This window comes from Genypterus blacodes, unplaced genomic scaffold (genome assembly GCF_046128005.1).
Source record: "Genypterus blacodes isolate CSIRO-AG114 ecotype Tasmania unplaced genomic scaffold, CSIRO-AGI_Gbla_v1 ptg000007l_1, whole genome shotgun sequence".
Classification (NCBI taxonomy): Eukaryota; Metazoa; Chordata; class Actinopteri; order Ophidiiformes; family Ophidiidae; genus Genypterus; species Genypterus blacodes.
Genome location: NW_027466821.1, coordinates 4767874 through 4786608, shown reverse-complemented (window position 1 = coordinate 4786608; position 18735 = coordinate 4767874).

Sequence of the window (18735 nt, the reverse complement as noted above, 5' to 3'; positions counted from 1 at the left end):
GTGCATCACCAGGGAGGTGGAGCAGAGATGGGATTTAGTTTTGATCCATTCCCAACTTCCACAGTTGTTAGGTCTTAACTCTGGCCCTCACAATGCATAAACAATTTTGGAAGGCAAACAACTTTTAACTTACTGCAGTGTGTTCTTCAACATACGGACCGGTCGTTAATCTTCCATCTTTTCATATACACCGAGGCCTTGAGGCGCTCTTGTGTTTGCTTGTTGTGCCTCGAGCCTCAAACCTATGACCTGCCAGTAAAGGGAGTTGTCCCACCCCCCCACCTTCAAGACCAACACACCATAATTCCACACATTTTCTTGCTGATGCTGCCTGTTAACATAGATTTCCGCTCTGGCTTTGACAGGATAATTAATGTGATCGTAAGCCGGTTGCCGTGTGGGTTCTGAGCTGTGGCCGCGTTTATTTATATCTGTCATTCAGCTGGAGCGCGGGCTTTGATCTCAGGTACTAGTTCCCCCCCACTTCAAATGACTTGTCACATCGGAGGGACACGGTGGCATCACTCTCATTCTGACAGCTTGAAAGAAACGTATGTATGGATGCAGAGACGCACACTGCCATACCATACCCCTTCCCCACATATTTCAGCCGTGTGTCATATAGATTGCACAGCAGGAGGTAATTTACATGTTGTAATAGGGTCTACATATCACCGCTGGAGGAGATTAGAGAAGGAGAAGCACGCGGGTCTTGAATGTACCCACAAACAGAATGTCATGTTCTGTCGCTCTTGTTTACATAGTGTGTGTGTGTGTGTGTGTGTGTGTGTGTGTGTGTGTGTATGTGTGTGTGTGTGTGTGTGTGTGTGTGTGCGCAGCACAGCGTAGGTTTGATGCCCAGCGAGATGGAATATGTCGTCTTTGCTCAGGCTGACACCGAATTTGCTTTCAGTGATTCAGTGGGTGCATCAGAGAAAGCGAGAGGGAGAGAAAGATGGGTTATTTCACCAGATTGCTTTATTTACTTCAGAGCCTATTTTGTTGTGCATTCGTCATATTGGGTGCTGTAGTTTTGTAAAGAGGAGCCAAAGGATCTCACCGCTTTCAAGAGAGCCAAATCTTCAGAGACTCCCATCATCATCAGGCTTTCTGCCTGGAGTCCTCCTTGTTTCTGTCCTTTGAGTAGTTATTACCTTCTCTCCTTCTGTCCTTCCTTCTTCCTTTCCTCCAATCAGACCTCCTCTCCTTCATTTCCGCCGGTTTTTCACAATACATTTTCCAGGCTTGGCTTCCCTCTTGCATTTCTAAGCTCTTGTCTTTGTTTTTGCTTTATTTCCTTTGAAACCCACCTGAAAATCAATGTGTCTGATTTGCATTTCCTGTCTTGTGTTGTCATCAAACATGCTCGTGTCTCTTTGGAATTCAAGAATTCATGCAGGAAGTTCTTACCTCTGAACATTTCAAGAACTTAACTGAAGTAATTAATTCATTGTAGCCTTAAGACATGGACTCCTTCCCTTGTTGCAAAAACACATATGTCCATAGCAAAAGTGCTTTGGTAAAGAAACCATCCAGCTTTGTGCTTAAAGTCTGATTGGTTACAGCAAAATCTAAGTTCTTGTAAGGTTTGAAGTACAAACCTACACAGACATGTAGTCAGTGTAAACTTACAGTACATACTTCATACACCTGAGGACACAAAGGTTCACATTTACATACACACACACAGACGCAGATGCACAAGGCCCCGTCCACTTTCATATTGCCAATGCATGCACACACGAACGCACGTCAGACACACAAGTCTCCCATCTGCTCTCCCGTGTGTAAAGCTCCCATATGGAACTCACAGCAGCAGCAGCAGAGGGGCTCTCAGATAGAGCGGCTGACATCAGAAATGAGAGTGACCCCCGCCGCTTTTATATCCCAACGCTCCCCAACAACCCCCCCTCCCTATTTCCCGCCGCGTCCTCATCGCACAACAATAGATTTCCCATTACCGACCCCTCCTTCACTCTTTCCCTCTATCACAGCTCAACAATATTTACCCCCAGAGTGATCTGATTCAGGGGGGAAAAACCTTTAGTGTGTGTGAGTGTGTGTGTGTGTGTGTGTGTGTGTGTGTGTGTGTGTGGGGGGGGGGGGGGGGGGGGGGGGGGGGCTTGCTTCCATTTTTTGCAAGCACGACCATTTGTGCATGTGTGCAAAAATACTTGCAAGCATTTGTGCTTTGTGTATGAATATGTGTGTGTAAGTATACAGAAAAGCATTTTACTCCAGGCTTCTCTCTGTCTCTGTCTCTGTCTCTGTCTCTGTCTCTGTCTCTCTGTCTCTGTCTCTGTCTCTGTCTCTCTGTCTCTCTCTCTTTTCTCCCTCTTTTCTTTCTCTGTCATGTCTGCAAGCTTTTCAATTAGGTAATTACAGTGACAGTGAATGGAGTGTGTCTGGACACTGGCGCTCTATTGTAGAAGCACCTGTCCCCCCATGGACGGCAATTACCTGTCAGGCTTGAGGGGTATTGTAGGCTGTGTGTATGCGTGTGTGTGTGTGTGCACGCGCATATATTTGTGTGTGTTTGAAGATGAGTTAGCTCGTCTATGTGCGCTGTATGTGCTGTGAGTGTGTTTGTGTGCACACCCATATCAGCACTTAAGAGTGTAAAGTGTGTGTATTTGTGTGTGTGTTTGTCACCTGAGCAGACAGTGTGCTCACAGGGTGGCACTGTAATTACTGCGCTCACTTCAGTGCGGCCCACATGAACACCACCTTTCTTCTTCTTCTCTTTCTGCTCCTGGTCATTTTTCTCCTGCCAGCCTCGACCACGCACTGTCAGACAGAAACTTCGAAAGGCTTTTTCACACTTTATAATTGCTGTGCATTAGCCTGCCCGCATTATAAGGATTAAAGTTCTTGCTTTTTTCTTTCCTACATCAGTTTTAATTCCAATTTGGATCAAATTTGGCAGGTTGATTTCGGGTCACGACCTCCACTGTGGCTTTGGCGTGCTCAGCTTGATGGTGCCGCTGCAATACCATTGAAAAGTTTCACTATTAAAACATTATAACTAGAGGAGAGGACTTTGTTTCCGTTGGATTCCATGGTTCTATCTGCATCCATCCATATAGAATAGCTGGGCCAAGCCGGATATCAATTTTGTCTTAGCTATTTTGATCTTCCGTAAAGTTATGCCACAATTTGCAGCCAAATTTGAATGGGCGTGGCTCAGCACCTGAGAATATATGAGTGTGTTCTATCTCAATTTTGCACCTGTTTGCATTTGCTTCTTACGTTAAAAAGCCTGAAGGTGGCACAACAGCAATATTTATATGTAGAATGTTTGTTCCAAGTTGGGAAGCAAACACCATGAAAACGCTGCAGCTGTGAAAAATAAGTTTTTATCTCTGTTTGGTGGTTCTGTTTCCAAAGTCGCCATTTTCTGAAACCTTTTCGTAATGATGTCATGCTGTTTAGGTGCATAGCACTCCCCATGTGCCTGTGGCTTTGTTTTAAGTGTGCTTCTCAAAGCACTCAAGCTGAAACCTTCATTTATCATACCACATTAAACTTGCAATACTTCTGCAGCGTCCCTCTCTTAGTGCATTCCTAGTTCAACCTCTTCCCAGCTTTTTTTTTTTTTATCAGGAGCGAGCACATCTAAAATGCTCCTCCATGTTAACTACAGATCCATCACCACAGGTAGAGTTTTACCAATATTAAGTGGACCTGCAGTGTGACAGAATGCAGCGCAGCTTCCAGGATAAGGGGAACAGACAGAAATAGGAGTTGAGGGGCGCCTGGAGAGGCACCATTTTGCCTGCAGGTGGGTGCAGGAGGGGCATTGGCCTCTCTCTCTCTGTCTCTCTCTCTCTCTCTCTCTCTCTCTCTCTCTCTCTCTCTCTCTCTCTCTCTCTCTCCTCTCTCTCTCTCTCTCTCTCTCCCCCGCTATTGAGTGAAAGAGAGTGAGTTTTGTCTCAGCTTGAGATAGAGTGGCAAATAAATACCTGCAGCAGTTCACTTTAGCCATAATATGTAGCCCTGCTGGAAATACAAACGCCCAAAAAGCTATAGGAGGGTTAAAAATGGACAACTTTTGTTTTTGTATCAGTGATGGCAAATTAAAATGTGAAGCTGTGATGATTGCTAACATACTGTAAAGGATACAGCTCTCAGTGTGGCACAGTATTTGCTCTGTGTCTCTGTTGTTTTGCATTGTGGTAGACTGCAGTTTGTAAAGACGTCCGCAGGGTCCAAACAACAGCAAACTGGAATATATTGTTCTTTTTTAGTGCTGTTATTCCTAAAGGGCTACTGCTCATTTGTCTGCTCTCTTGCATCCTTAAACAGTTGTGGAATTTTGTTCTTCCTTTAAATCAGTGCCGGCCCTACATAATAAGCAACGTTAGCAGCTGTTTGTGTCGTCTTTGATTACAAGATATTGGATAAAAATCTCAGTTTCTGTCTTAAATATGGAAATTATCATTAAATCACATTCCCAGCTACTTGTTGGTTGTTCAGGCAGAAGAGGTGTATTTCTCCAAATTGCACCCTGATGGATCCTGCAGCGGCGGTTTCTTCTGGCAGCTCCCTGGTGTGTTAATTTATGCCTGGGTTGGTTTTATAGTGAGCAGCTATTGATCAGCACAGACACACATGTAAGGGTCTAAAGCTTTGTTAACACAAGGCAAATGTCTGCTACAAATTGACAGAAGCATAGGAGTGGGTGTGTGTGTGTGTGTGTGTGTGTGTGTGTGTGTGTGTGTGTGTGTGAGAGAGAGAGAGAGCTTTTGCACGCACATTTCACACTATATAATTCTCAAACCTCTCAACGTAGCAAACCACGTCAATAACACCCTATCACATCGGTTCCCATGGTGATAAGAATCTTCTCTGTTAATTAAAGCCCTTTACTCCTTGGTTATGTTATGTGATGGACAGGTTAAAGTGTGAACAACATTGGCATCACGCTCAGTGCAATTCAAACACACACACACACACACAAACAGATTCCCCTATTTAGTTATGTGGTGTACCAAGTGTAAGACATTGAATGCTCCATTGTCCCTCAATCTGTTTACAGCTCTATTATTTTCTCAGGCAAAAGCAGTGACGCGTGAGGCCGATTGGCCCGTGTATACATTCTATCACAGACTAAACGATGTCAGTGACTAAAATGCAAAGCTACTAATGGTTTAGCTGCTCGACGGGGTTCCAATCCGCTGCAATCAAAAGCATTTACAGATTGTATCAATGATGTTTATCAGCCTCGGCGCTCTTCATTTTTCCGGACAGAGGATGTGAGGGAGGATGTGAGGCTGATGGTTGTGATCAATCACTGATAGCATCTCGCAGGACATAACGAGGTCTCCTAACGATGGAACATGGAGAAAAGGATATAATTGGGAAAACACACGATTACCCCAAAGATGGATACGTGGGGGAGGGAGGGAGGGAGGTGGAGAGAGAGCAGGGATGAGAAGGAGAGATGTGAAATGAAAGGTCAGCATCAAAACACAAGCAAAGTCACTTCAGATCAATTAAATATAGAGTTTCCGTCTTTACAATCCTGCAGAGTCTGAATTTGTAAATACTAGCTGATGATTTTACAGCTGGTTTCTGCTTGTGTATTTTCTTTAAATAATAAAAAGAATACGAGATACCTTTTTCACTTTTTCTTCCTGCTTTTTCATCCTTGACATTTCAACAATGTCTTTTATTTTTTTAGTCACGAACTGGCAGAGAGCTGGACAGAACCCGTCTACGGATCTTAAGGACACTTCAGCAACTCAGACAGGCCTGGCTTTGATCTGGGAATACTGCGTAAGCCCGGGCGCTCAGATCAATGCCACTTTGGGGAGGACAAATGACTCACAGTGGAAGAGGATCAGGGACAAGAAAGCGAGAGCGAATGAAGTCGCCAAGGGGTGAGGCTGCTCTGAATGTGGAAGGTCTCAATTGAAGAGGAATGTTGGACAGCACGAGGGCATATCGGCCATAACATCCCGGCCCCACTGCAGTCAAGGTCGGAGCACGATGACTTCCAAATCTCTGTTGAGTTACTGCCGCGGCGGGGAAATGGCAGCCAAATCGATGCCCTAAATACCCAAGCCTCCCAATGAAACGCTTCCACTTTCCACGGACTCATTCATTAAGAGGTTAATGACTCGAAATGTGAATTAATTCAACATGGAGTGAAACATCCATTTAAGCGGAAACTGGCCTTGCTAGATGTATGAGGGAGGGGACAGACGCGCAGTCTGGCATCAGGCTAATGTTCTCCAAAGAGAGGATGGATGGACCCCTTCCTTCTCTGTCTAACTCCGTTTCTCTCATAGTGATCACACTTTAGATATGAAAGGCTGCTTTTTCCCACCCAGATTCGATTTATGGCTTGATTAATATTTTGGCGCAGGCCTGAGCTGTATTTATGGATACAGTGTATGAAAGAGAGATCTTTGAGGTAGAAACGATCATATTATTTGACTCACTTGACAGCTGGTAAAAGACTTACTTACTGTTGGCGTATCGTTAACTGAGAAAGCCGCTGTTCCTTCCATCACGAGGGAGCAATAAAAACAGATGGGCGCTAAAATGATCCATGTATGCACTCCGACGACAATCTCTAATCATAATTTACTCTGGATCATCACAGTAATGTTGTGTTTTGCAAAGTAGATAATTCGGTCTTGATTCAGTGCCGTCATAAAAGACGCGCACTTTGTTGGCGCCAACACTATTTCGGTTGTCAGACTGGCAGCAACATGTACGGTGATGAAAGCTTTCAATTTTGGGTTATTGGAAATTCAGCCTCTCAGTATTGGCTGTGAGTGAGCTGTCAGCAAGGCACGGGGAAGGTCATTTCCACTTCAGCATGAGCGGATTCTCTCCAAATGAATCTGGCCAATGACAGAAACTAACACGAGCCAGTTTATAAATCAAAAGTTGCACTGATGTACAAAATGTGAGACGCGCGTTCCTGATGTCGAGTTTAACGACTTCCTCTGGATGTGCATCTTCTTCTTCGTTACCGCATCGTGTTAATATGACATTTTAATACAGAGGAATGGATTGTTCATGTGGCTGCATTGCTCCGTGTGGTGTTCTCTATCCGTTTACTTACAACAAATAAATGTAAGGAATTTGGCTTTTTGCACTAATGTGCTCTAATGAAAAGAGCTGTGCCCTCTCTTTACTTCCTTATTGGATAGAGAATGCTGTCACCATAATAATTAATGGGGATTAACAAACCAAGGATTTTTGTCTTAAACGAAACAAAACATCCAATTAGAAAATTGTATGTATTGTATATTCGATGTTGTCATTTGTTCAGTGTGCTATAAACTCCAGTAACAGCAATTAGAGGCAAACTATATGCTTGAAGCACATTGAAGACAGTGGACAGATATAGATTGTTTAGATTTACTCTTCTGCGGCGGAATAATTACCTCTTCTAATGGGGACAAGTCTGACATCTCTCCTGGGACCAAAACAAAGAGACATTAATAATGAAATGATGAGACGTGGACTATCAGAGGAAGATGCGTTGGGAAGGGAAGCTATGATTTACAGATCTGGACAAGCTAAGACTTAATCACTTTATCTGATTGGTCTTTGAAGTCATGAATCTCAATTAGTAAGCATTAGCATGTGTGTGTGTGTGTGTGTGTGTGTGTGTGTGTGTGTGTGTGTGTTTTTAGGCCATTTTAGTGATTGGAAACAGACTGCTTGTCAGCCAGAGTCCATGTAGGAAAAAACTGCAAACTTTGAAAGAAACCGTCATTAAAAATCTCGCTACAACAAATTGAATATCTCAAGTAACATTCAGCGTCTAGCAGCTGTCCGTGCTGCTAATGTTTAGCAATGAACATTAAGTAATTTTTCTACAAAATTAGAATTCATTTTTGTTGTTAAGGTCTGAAACATCACTTAGATTAGCCCCTTGTGTGAAAATGCAGTAGGCGTAGCGTCCATGGAGTGACTTCATGCTACACTGTTAGCATTGAAGGGGAGTCTTGTTTCTTGTGTTTTTGTTTCACATTGAATGATTTCCTATCTGTGCCTCTTTGTCTGTTGCCTTTGTCTCTGCGCTCTAGCCACTGTGTACTGTATCCTCTTCTCTTTGTCCGCCTTAATTATGGCCGTATCTGAGACAATGGCTCTTTTAATTGATAGGCCTTCTCTCTCCGCTTCCAGCCTCTCTATCATTACCTCTCAAAATGGCTGCCTTTGTACCTGCCCCTCCACCCCCCACCCCCCCATACTTCAATTATTTACCAAAACCAAACGGTCGCCCTGGTTACCAGCAGATAAGCGACTCGGCTAATTCACTTGGCTTGTTATCTCATCAGTCGCGAGGTAAAAATGCCTGGAATCATCTAATTAGCCATTTTGATGTATTGTCCCTTTGTAAGTAAAAGATTGGTGAAAGATTTGCTGGCCAAAAACACCAGGAAGGGAAACGTGCTTTTGATTAGATTCTGCCTCCATTTTCATCATCTCTTTTTAAAAAATAGTCCCATTCTCTCTTTTCCAAGCACGCTGAAATTCCGGAGCCTTCACCGCGACGCTCCTTGAGCAGCACCTGGGGTAATTTCCAAGGAATGCTAATCTAAGATTCAGTTTGATAATGTGTGTATAAAATATTCACACTTCCCTGCTTCTCTCGCTGCTCATTTTTGCATCCTACAGTAAGCTGCAAGCTTCCTCTTTGTGGCAGGGTGTGTGTCTGATACTGGCAGAGGCTCACGGGGAGATACACGCGTGTGTGTGTGTGTGTGTGTGTGTGTGTGTGTGTGTGTGTGTGTGTGTGTGCGTGCGTGTGCGTGGATGACAGGGAGGGAATCAGTCAGATGAGTATTCTTCTTGACAGTTGCTTGCTGCCATCCAATGCCTCTCACCTGAGGCACTGACGTCCTCGTCCTCCTCGGCGCTGACGTCCTTCAAAACCATCTGCCTGTCTTTCCCTCGCTAATTGATTTGTCCTTGGATGGAGGGATCTTGCAAAGCTTTGGGGAGAATATGCCTTTTGACAGATGCACTGCACGACAACATGTACCATACACAAAAAAAGGGTGGGGCCTCGTCGAGTTAGGCGCTCCCCAAGCCCGCCCTGAGGTGAATTAATCGTCTTTGTGATGCGTGGAGTTGTTTAAACAAAGCGGCGGGGAGGCAACAGCGAGGCGCTCCAGCATTTTAACGGCAGCAGTCTAGTTTGTTTTCCTTGCTGCTTCGAAATAAATTCAGCTCTCCCACTTTGTCTCTCTCTCCCTCTCTCTCTCTCTCTCTTTTGCCCTCCAGTAGCTCCTTAACTAAGCCAGCAGTTTTCAGGCCAAAATGCAACAAAACACTATCACAGGAGGAACGCAGCGCCCCTCCCCCACCCCCAGCGCCGCAGCTTTCTGACTTCGCTCCGGAAACGGTTTTCACATATCATCTCGTCCAGTCGGCGCCTGAAGCGGTGAAATCAATCTATCATGTTTTTGTGACACAGTTGCAAGTCTGCCGTGCCTACAAGACCGCGAGCAATGGCAGTGATATATTCAAGAAGTGAGGAATTATTGTTCAAGATAAAACCGCTAAACACCAGTCTAACATGACAGCCTTTCATTTGAGGGAGCACACAACGTCAACCAACCAAAGACTGCGTGGAAGAAATGTAGTTTGTGCGCTTGATGATTTCAGCGCACAGAGATTGTTGGGTCTTTCGCATTGCAACAGGCGTGAACTTCAACATAAATGACAATGGATAAACATTCAACATTGCCAAGACAATGACCGTTATACTGACAATGTCAAATATTTACAGGTGATACAGTCCAGCAACAGAGAGTTGGCATGTAGTCGACTGTGTATTCGCCTTACCCTCCTCCTCGTCCTATCTCCTCCTCGCAATAAGCAAAGATTTGGCCCTCTCACCGATAATTGGTCTTGGTATGAGGATCTATTCCCTGGTGCTTGTGTTGAACAATGGGAGCTGCTAATGTATTGGTGTCAAAAGGTTAAAATGCTTACAATAGCATTAAAATGTAATTAAGCCTTTTATCTCAAGAAGGTAAAGGAGCAGCCTCGTACGAGTCGAATATTGTTTTAATAACGTTTTTATTAACTATTTTATGTGCTGTACGCTGTATGTACATTGTTAAACATCCTATGTGACTTGATAGTTGCGTGTGTTTGCATTTCTTCTTTATGGCACAATTGGTTTGGTGGACACAATGGCTACAGTGGGGATTAGCTGGGCTTCAGGTCCACAATGGTGTGTTTAATTGCTAGCCCATCCCACTTCTCCGTCGATAAAATGATTAATTTATAGAGGTAAGCGTTCTCAGACAACCGTTTGTTTGGAACTGCAGATTCGGCTGTAAAAGTAAAGGTGGTTGCATAGCAGCGGCAGCGGCGGCGGCGGTGGCGATGGCAGTGGCGGTGGGCCCGGTTGGAGACGAGATCTCACAGAAATACAGCAGAAAGGTCCCTTGGCCATTTGAAGGCGAGGCGCAGGGGTAGAGGGTTTTAAAAATGCAGGTTTAATTATTTGATTGTACCTGTGATCGCTTCCGTACTAAACAAATAATGCTGTGAATGTCCGGCGGGGGTGTGTGTTGATTCCTGGGAGGCCGAGGGCTGCAGAAGAAACAAAGCTATGGGGACCTGAGACGATTAACCATTTGCATTTAGATTGTGTGCTGACACACAATATAGACGTATAACCCTGTGCCGCAGACATAGCCAGGCAGAGCCACACAGATAGAAGTCGTCTGTTGGGGCCATTTAGAATGTTTGTGTGTGTGTGTGTGTCTGTGTGCACAAGTAGATGTTTGTGCGTCCTTACACGTGTTTGTATGTACGTGCGCGTGGCTGAGGTGGTCCACCATTAATAACCACGTCTATCTCTCTTCCCCACGGCTTTCCTCAGGTCTCTCCCCTATCAGGGATGAAGGATTGGAGGATTCATAGTATTAGCACCACTGTAGCTTATTACTTATTAGTAGGCCTGGATGCCCCGAGGAGAACATGGAGGTAAATATAAGGGGGATTTAAGGAGGTTCCATCTAGTGAATGGATGGATTAGGCGATTATGAAGAGCCCTGCAGGGAGGCTTCCATGTTCCGAGGAGACATGGAAAAACACGGGAAATAAAGTAAGCAGCATTGGAGAGATAGGACCATGACACCTTGACTGTGTGATAATATAAAAGAAACCACCATGGGCTTCATTTTCACATTATTTTCACTTTGTGTTCATATCTCAGCAATGACGTCGGTATGTAATATGTAATCAATAGCAACTATGTCAACATTGAGTCTAACTTTAAAGTGCTCGGGTTTACCAAATTAAATGCTTTTAGGTGGAAATGACATCCCAGTGAGGTCACTGCCATTGCATTTTTGGCACATTTGAAGAGCAACTACCATGTATGCAACTACTCTTTATGAAAGTGAAGTCTAGTTGGATACAAATATGTTCAACCGTTGCCTCGGAAAGTGTTAGCCCATGACATTTGACCCTGAAACGAGTTTAGGAGCTGAGAGAACCTACGGGCCTGATAGGAGAAAGACAAATACCACCAAAAATGTTCAAAGCAAGCACACAAATCAGGTTCTAAACAAGCTCATAGTTTAATGATATAAACAGCCTAAACTTTTTACACAAACTATCCATTGTTCCACGTTAGTAAGAGCTACTTTCATCTTCCCTCTACTTTCATCTTGCCACAGCCGTGCTATTTTGCAGCCGATTCCAACCAATAAAGTGATTGAGAAATCGAATGAAATCGGTGGTTAAAATGTTATCAAAATAATGAGGTAACACCGAGAACAAACAAATGCTTTCATGAGACAGATAAGAGGTTTTCCCTCTATAAACCTCCCAAACTTTACTCCACAGACTGAGTTTGTCTGTAGATAGTGGTTGTATTTGTTTTTATCACCTATACAAAACATTGAAAAAATAATCCGTAGATGAAATTATTTTTCTCTGATAGACAGAGACGCCTCTCGCTCTAATTTCCATAATCCTCATAGTACTTGAAGCGTGTTGGGAACGTAAGCAAGGAATTCACTGTAACTCAAAACGTAACCTCAGAAGTGCAGTTAATGTTAATTGGAAGTTGCAGGAACGCTTAGTGTACATTTGCACAGATACACACAGAACAAACTGTTTTATTGGTGTCTTCCATCTCTCCATGACGGTCAATGCATTCACACTGCACCAGAGCGCCAATGACTTATGTGACACATTTCCCCATAAAGGCGACTCAATCGATCAGAGAAGCAAATGTAAGTTTGTTAAGTCTGGGGCGGCGGTCGGGGGGGGAGAAGAACGCAACGTGTAAAATGTAGCAAGTTTGTCTTTATTGACTGGATTTCCAGATGATATTTACTAAGCTTCGCTGTGTGAAACGTTAATTAGCTTAATCGATCCCACAGAGTACAGTTTGTCACGCTGTCAAATAAGCTGCTTTGGTCTAAAGCTGTTTTTTATTGATATTCTACTACGATTTTTGTCTTTCTCTCTTTTATTTCTCCCCCCCACCGCCTCGCTCCTTGCTCAGATGAATCTTTTATTGATTTCGACCTTCAACACGCTCTTGTTTTGCATCATGGTCTTGGTCTTGGTCTTCAGTTTCCCTCTTTTTGAAAAGTTAGGCGCCGTTTTCATCTCAAAAAGTAATTTACACTCAGAAGATGGAGACAAGAACCTTTGCCCTCGTCAGGAGACGACACAGCTTGTTTGAAGGATCTATGTACTTTCTGGCGGCCTCATTTATGTTTCAGATTGCCCGAGGCTTGTTGGACAGAAGAGAAATGTGAAGTCTGTCTGCTTGGATCAAATCATGAATGGATGGAGGAAAGTATGAATAGAACAGATGATATTTTGCTTTAGAATTTGAAGTTGGAGGAGAATAATGTATTTTTTGTCCACGTCTGTCTTGGATGTCTTTTGACAGCTATATGCTGGGTGTGTATTTGCTAATAAACAATGTTGCAATGGGCACGAGCCTGAAATAGAATCAGTATATCACAATTAGGTCCTGCTGTTTGTATCAGTCAATATTTACTCGTGTCTCAAATGAAAATGCAACTAATATCAAGCAACTTTCATTGCTTTTCTTCTAATTCGCTGCCTACTTAAGCCACGCTCCTAAACCAGGCTCTCACTTCATTTCCTCAAGCCCACAGGTCCCAGCGTTCTTAGCGGAAAACCTTCAGCGGCGCCTCTCGTAAATCCAGATCAATCACTCCAAGTGGTACCTGATTTCCGATCTCATTTCCCGCCTACATTTTTCACCGCTTTCACAGGGACTGTCAGGAGGAGAGAGCACCATCTGTGCACGGCAAAGAAGCTACGCGTCCTCATCCGTATTTAAGATAATCTCATGGAGGCTGTTGTTCTCCCTAAATCCTCTTGCCACCGGAATCAATTTGCCTTCATCTGGACTAATGACACTTGGTTAGAGCTCCCATTCCCAGGCAGGCTCTTTAGGGAGCTATTGGTGGTGGATGAAGTAACTTGGTGAAAACACTTTAGGATCTAATGATCCATATGGCCGATAGACTTTGCTAAAAGGCTCAACTAAAGCAAACGCGCCAGATTGTATCCCTGCTGCTGGGGAAATGTGAAAACCATGTACGTTTAACGCTGGCAGGTTATTTACTTATTTGTTTATGCAAATTAACAAGTGGCAGCGTAAGATTAAAAATAAAATGCATCAATATCACCTGCATAGCCAGCGGTATATTAGACTCTTTCAGAGGCAACTAATATCCTTTATCTTACATCCTGGAACTTGCAGGATACGTTTGCCTTCACAAATCTATGTAATACAGCTCACAGGGACATAGTGAAGCTTTTTCAATAATATGACTCAATCTTAGCTTGCACCAATGATGCAAAAACAAAGCACAAATGTAACGTAAAGCCATTAATAATCTTGAATGCTTAAGGACAAATAGCCATGTAATTCCAACGCATTCATTGCCATTTTTGCCAACTATCTCTTTAAGACCCCTTCTGTTTGGCCGGCTGCATCCGCCTGTTACATGTTGAAATCAATCTGTTACAGAAAGGGCAGTTCAGGACCTATGGATGTGTTTATTTATTTTGATATAAAGAAGAAACAGTGGCGATGGAGTCCAGTGAGACCAATGCAGGTAAAGATAAAAATCAAGAAATAAGATATGAAAGGAATAAAATCTGGCCCACAGAGGCCTGGTAGGTTACATGGAATACATTTAATATAGTTTCTCTAAGGAGCAAAAACTCTCGTCAGCTTTACACGATTTTGGAAATATGCAGCCTTGTTTGGAGGCTATAGCAGCATCATGTATTTGTTTTTGCAGCGGTCTATCGAATTGATTCTGAAAGTGTTTCTGCAGCCTCAGGGTGGTGGAGAGTTTTCTCCAACTCTCAGATGAACCTGAAATCATTCAGCTGAAGTGGAAACGTGACAGCGTGACAATGGATAGAGTTGACGTTATTGTTGCAAATTACTCACAAAAATACTTTATTGAAGAGGCTGTCAGTAACTTTTCGTGCTTCTACTTCAAACCCAAATGTCAAATTTCAGTGAATGGAGCCTTTTCCTCAGACTAGGTGGCTTGTTGGTGAAATGATGCTTTTATTCATTCATTTCTATCAGGTTCCTCAGAGCTGTTGTTTGGTTCAAAGAGTTTACAGGCACAAGTGAGTAGGTGTATGATTAAATAAAGGCAGAGCAGACGAATGATTTGACTCTGTAGTAGGAGCTGCAGCGCTCACGGTTCTCTCCTCCTGTGGCTCTGGGAGCTTTAGGAATTTGTCACCCTCTTGCGTCTTTTGCTGGCTTTTTTTGTGTCTGTCACCCTGCCACTTCTGCCTGTATTCTGTTCCAATTACCTCAAGTGTTAACTCAGCTTTAGGACAGGGGCCTCTGAATATTTTATATCGCTCATTAAGCATGAATTGAGGCACCTTCTCTGTTGCCGCTTTTCTGCTTTTGCATGAACTCCCCGTGACTCCCCGTTTTCCATTCTGGAATGGTTGCTCTTACAGGATTAGGCTGCACGCTCTGTGAATACGCCGCTTTTTAAAGGGACAAAAGCTGAGCAACTGCAGGCGAGTTTCTGCTGAAACCGCGCGATTGTTTCCTCTGTGTGACTGTAACAATCGGTGGAAACGGTCCCAAAAAAATCCTTCTCGGTCACAGAGTCCATCCCAGATGTTTCCCCCAGTGTGTCTTACAACTTCATATTTCCTGTGTTGTGGCCTTGAGCAAGACACAGAGCATCTAGCTGCTCACTCATGGCAATTTACTGTAGATCAGTGACAGCAAAATGCCCTAAAGTATCGAACAGGCAACATTGTCCCACATCCCCGGCTTCATCCTGTGAGGAAACAAAGGATTTGAAATGCTGTATATTTCTTCAAACTAAATCCATTTTTATATTTCACTGCACAAGCACAATATGATACCATGGAGTGAAATGTGTTGTAAAACCTGCCAGCTTATTTGTAATCTAGCAACAACTAAACCTTTTTAAGATATAAGCCTTTAAAAAAATAGCATTTTCATTGATTTTATTATTGTTATTAAAATTGTTGCCAAGCTTAACCATCAGCACAGGCATTGTTTGCTGTTTACAGAGCAAGAATGCCTCAAAGACACCATGAAAGTGTGTATATTTTTAATTCTAATGCAGTCAGACTGATTTTGTTCTGTTTCAAGATACTGACGCTCAGTTCTGAAACCAGTTGAAATGATCTCATTGGCCTGGCAGATCTCAGAAAATTGCACTTGTGTGTTTCCAGTCAGCTCTAGCTTTAATAAGATACTAATAACTTGGTTTGTATGAATTCCTGTTTATTTGGCTTTAACGCTTTAACGTCTTTGACCTCTTTGTTTGCATTTGGGCTGGATTCTTGTCCGGCGGCGGTTTCTTCCACGAGTGGGGGAAAGTTGTGTGTACTTCTGTGGCAAAAGTCAGTGAAAAATATCAGTTTTGCTAATTAGAAGTCTGAAAGAGCCATTAGTGCATAATTAAGACCATCAATAGGGGTTTAATGAAGGGAAAATAATCAGCCATTACGCCGGCCTAATCACTTATTTATTCCGTCATAACGCCTGATCCTTGATTGGGCAGCGTATCCTTATATATGATATATACACTCGGTTGTTGTCAAGAGAACAAACAGCACTGATTGATCAAATGTACACCTGCAGGTCATACATTCCCTCTATAACATAAAACACACAGAGCGGGACAGAGTTGGTTTGCATGTTGAGGTATTTTTTTTTTCTTGCCCTTGTTGCAGGAAAAACATTTTGCTGAGCCAGCGTGCCCTTTTTTTAGACTCCCAGCTTCTTCCTCCTCGTCTTTTTCTTCTTCTTCACCGCATTAATACGCTTGCATACCTGGGAGCAACCCAGCATAACCACAGCCTGCTACTGTTTTACCATTTTCTGCCTTCATTGGAGAAATTGGGGGTAATTGCCATGCTCAAGGGCACCTGGGCTGTACAGTAGCTGCTGAGGTAGAAGGCGCCATTCGTCACTGAGGTTTGTGGTTGAAACAGGAAGCGCCTATGCAGCATCCTGCAGCGTGACCCTAAAGCAAGATTCTGAAGTACGTGGAAAATTGGACATTTCAGCAGCAAAGCATTTCAGCTCTCCTTCAAAACATAGAAACGTATATTTGGCCTCAGTGATATTAGCAAAGGGAGGAAGCGTTTCTGACCTCAGCTGGGGTCAAATCCCTCGACTCTCATGCCGCTTTTCCCCCGAACGAGTGTGTTTTCCTCTACTTCTAACAGAGCAGTTTTTATGGAGGCACACTCGATATATGATCACACTCAAGGACACACACTCACACACAGTGTCACCCATGTTCCCATTCCGATGCCTACACTGGCGTCTCGGTGAAGCGGCCCTGACTTTGTTCTAGTCCCCCCTCACTCTCTGCCGCTTCAAAGGCAGCGTTAGATTAAAGGGAGGCAGGATAGCGAGCTGTTTCATCTGCGCCACGTCGCCGCTCTCTGCCCGCTCCGCTCGCTTCAGCTGCTGGAATTTGAATGAGACGGAGCAAGATGAGACGAAGAATGGCTGAAAATAGAGCAAATAGTTTATATTGGAATTCATGTGTACAGTGTGTGTTTGTGGCATTCCGTTATGGGAGGATAGATCCCAGTGTGGCTAAAAGAGCTGCATGAAACATTCTAGCACAGCGACACTGAATGAACACGTTGCCCTCCATAGTTCAACCACTTCTATAGGTCTAATATTTCATGTGTAGCTTATAACTAAAGAAATACAAATATGGATTTAAGCTTTTTCCTGAATTCAGCTCATGATTGTAATGAATGAAAACAATGTCATGAATAGTTTGTTACAGTTTCTCTTCAATCAAGCGTTGCATTTATTAATCCCATGGTACATTTAGTTTATATTTTGAGCTTGTAAAGGTTTGTGGGACTTAAGCATTTACACCTTTGCATTATAAACCGTTGTAATTATCTGGATCGTTCCTGCATTGAGATCCGACGTCATTACGATATTAAACTCGGTGATTCTTGTTCCAGAGATGAACTTCATCAATTACAAGTTATTACTATTATTCATAATGTTTCAGGGTGGCTGCATTCCAAGTGCGGGCAGCAATTTTCTGCAAGCGACGACTCGTCATGCCTAATAATCCCATTTTAATGCAGTGGTGTAAACGAGGCCTATGTGACATCACTCATCATTAGCTTTAAAACACTGAATACTGGGCTCCCTCACGCTCTGAGCCAATTCATTTCATATTCTATAGTTGTCATGTTTATGCCTCCAGGTCTTGAATGACCTAAGCCTCCGTGTTTGAGCATTATGCCGCGCATCATCTTGCTTTCCTGTAGCATAGAACACACTGGTCTGTAACAGATCAACACATTCAATTATCTTTGCTGCGCACACTGGTATTAATCATTCATAATACCGAGCTGACTGCAGGGGATCACTCCTTAGCTCCTCTGTCACACTGAAGGAACTGATAGGATATTATAGAGGGGGAATAGGAAGCGGGGCTAGTCTGTGTGTTGCTTACCTGATTGAATATTATGCATATAGGGCCTGGCGTTGGGGATGCCGGTCTGATGTCTCATTAATTCTTCAGTTCACTGGGTTGTGGACAGACTCTGGAGATTGACAGGGGATTGGGAGACTTGCCGGCGTCTCCTAAATTCTTTGAAATGGGAGTATAGTTTATCTTTGATGCTTGCTGTCACTAAATGGACACGCAACCCCCACACACATACAGGCAGCCATTCCTGTGTGAATACATTAATACCGTAGCCTGCACGGGAAATTATTACACCATGGGGCCACAAAGCTGCGAGTGAAACACGAGCATTAGGTGGATTTGGTTCGATCTGGGAGCATGTGTGGCGAACCTCCAGGTGCAGCAATTACTGCTGCTCATGTCTAATCCCTGCATGTGTTCAGGCAAAGTAGACTAATGCCAGAGCGAAGTGGTAATTGCAATATTGAGCAGGGTTAGAGTTCACCACATGGATATGGCTTTTGCGTACACCTTATGCTCTATAGAAGTGACCTATTTCCAATATTTTACTCACGTGTCAGAGCCATCATCATTTGTGTTGTGTTTCCGTCTCGTGACTGACATAAAACAGTAGCAGGGGTCGACAACTTCCATGATTCCATGAGTAATTTGCCACGATGCTCCTGATTACATCCCTCTAATTGCTGCAGTTTGTTTACCCCAGCCTGTGGCCTAGAGCATGAATATCTGAGGTGTCAATGTTGCA